The sequence below is a fragment of the Anomaloglossus baeobatrachus genome, chromosome 6 (genome assembly GCF_048569485.1).
Source record: "Anomaloglossus baeobatrachus isolate aAnoBae1 chromosome 6, aAnoBae1.hap1, whole genome shotgun sequence".
NCBI classification, from domain to species: domain Eukaryota; kingdom Metazoa; phylum Chordata; class Amphibia; order Anura; family Aromobatidae; genus Anomaloglossus; species Anomaloglossus baeobatrachus.
Window position 1 is genome coordinate 96,220,614 of NC_134358.1, and position 2,342 is coordinate 96,222,955.

The window sequence follows — 2,342 nt, forward strand, 5'->3', positions numbered from 1 at the left end:
TCCCAACCTCCCCCCAGCCTCTCTCTTTTCCCAGCCTCCCCCCAGCCTCTCTCTTTTCCCAGCCTCCCCCCAGCCTCTCTCTCTTCCCAGCCTCCCCCCCAGCCTCTCTCTCTTCCCAGCCTCCCCCCCAGCCTCTCTCTCTTCCCAGCCTCCCCCCCAGCCTCAGCCTCTCTCTTCCCAGCCTCAGCCTCTCTCTTTTCCCAGCCTCCCCCCCAGCCTCTCTCTTTTCCCAGCCTCCCCCCAGCCTCTCTCTTTTCCCAGCCTCCCCCCAGCCTCTCTCTTTTCCCAGCCTCCCCCCAGCCTTTCTTTTCCCAGCCTCCCCCCAGCCTCTCTTTTCCCAGCCTCCCCCCAGCCTCTCTCTCTTCCCAGCCTCAGCCTCTCTCTTCCCAGCCTCCCCCCAGCCTCTCTCTTTTCCCAGCCTCCCCCCAGCCTCTCTCTTTTCCCAGCCTCTCTCTTTTCCCAGCCTCCCCCCAGACAAAAAGAGGCATCGCAACGATCATCAACTAACCTGTAAGGTGCCCATACATTCTAGGCTCTGCCTTAACGCATACCTGCTCCGGTGCCTGCTCCGGTGCCTGCTGCCCTGCTCTGCTATTATCCTCTTCTGGCTGGCTCCAGCTGCGTCCTCCTCCGCGGCGTGTGTTGTCTGCAGAATTGGACGCTGCAGCACGGGGCAGTGAGCTGATAGGCGCGCCCGCGTGCCTCTGACCCGGAAGTGCAGACGATGGAACTTCCGGGGTTAATCAGCTCATTATGCCCTGGCGCCCTCCGTGTATTTAAAGAGACAGAAGTGCGCCTTTCCTCTCCCTCTCAACCCCCCCCCCCCCCGAGAACACAGCGAAGTGCAACGGAGGGAGGGGCGGGGGGCGGGGATGTAAAAAAAAAAAAAAATAAATAAAAATTTTATATATATTTTTTTTTTTTTTTTTTTTTTTTTTTTTGCTGCCAGAAAGTGCCGCCCCCCCCCGCAACGTGCCGCCCTAGGCACGGGACCACGGGTGCCTAGTGGCAAATACGGCCCTGAATACACTCTCACTCTCTCACATAATCACAAAGAAAATTTATTGAATACAATTACAACTATATTTGTATGTCACATATCAATATTCACATTTAACCTCTTCATGACACATAACGTATTGGGTACGTCATGGATTGTGTGAGGTTAATCCCCGCGGGCTGCTGTGGGCAGTCCGCGACGATCAGCGCACATATCAGTTGATTTCACAGCTGACTGTTGTGTGCCTGCCAGGCACGAGTGGAATTATGTTCCACCCATGCCTATTAACCCCTTACATCTTGCTGTCAAATTCTGACAGCGAGATGTAACAGAGCACCGCCATAAGGATAACTTACCCACCCCCCATCGGAATTCACGTTACGTGATCACGAGACTTCTGGTGGTTGCCATGGTAGCACAGGGTCATGTGATGACTCCTGTAGCTATCATGAGTCACTTTCTCTCGCTGCCGGCAGACTGCTGATCATTATAGTCCCCTAGGGGACATAGGAAAATTAAAAAAAAAGTTTAAAAAATATTTTAAAGAATTAAAAAAAAAATAAAAGTTCAAATCACCCCTCATTCAGCCCATTGAAAATTAAAGGGTAAAAAAAAATATAAAAAATATACACATATTTGGTATCACCGTGTTCAGAAATGCCTGATCTATCAAAATATAAAATCAATTAATCTGATCAGTAAATGGCGTAGCAGCAAAAAAATTCCAAACGTCAAAATTAATTTTTTAGTCGCCACAAATTTTGCGCAAAATGCGACAACAGGCAATCAAAATGTAGAATCTGCGCAAAAATGGTACAATTAAAAATGTCAGCTTGAGATGCAAAAATAAGCCATCACTGAGCAATAGATCCCAACAAATGAGAACGCTACGAGTTTTGGAAAATGGCGCTAAAAGTGCGCCACATTTTTTGGGCAAACTTGTACATTTTTAATTTTTTTAACCCCTTAGATAAAAGTAAATTGTCGCGGGCGGAGGAGGGGACGCCGCACTCTCCCCCTGCTCGGGTCCGGCTGCCGCTGCGGCTGCTGCGGCCTGCTGCCGCCGCTGCTCGGTGGCTCGAGTGATGGGCCGGATCCCGGGGACTCGAGCGGTGCTCCTCGCCCGTGAGTGAAAAGGGGATTGGGTGTTTTGGGATAGTCTATTGTCCGTGACGCCACCTACGGTTGTGGTGATTTGTTAACACCACCGCTCTATTCTTTTATTTTTGGGGTCCCTAGCTAGTGTGTGTCCTCTCATGCAGTTAAAAAACGTACCATGTATGGGAAGCTGAGACCCAGCCGATGTATGTATTATGTGGACCGGCATGGTATGGGTGGGGTT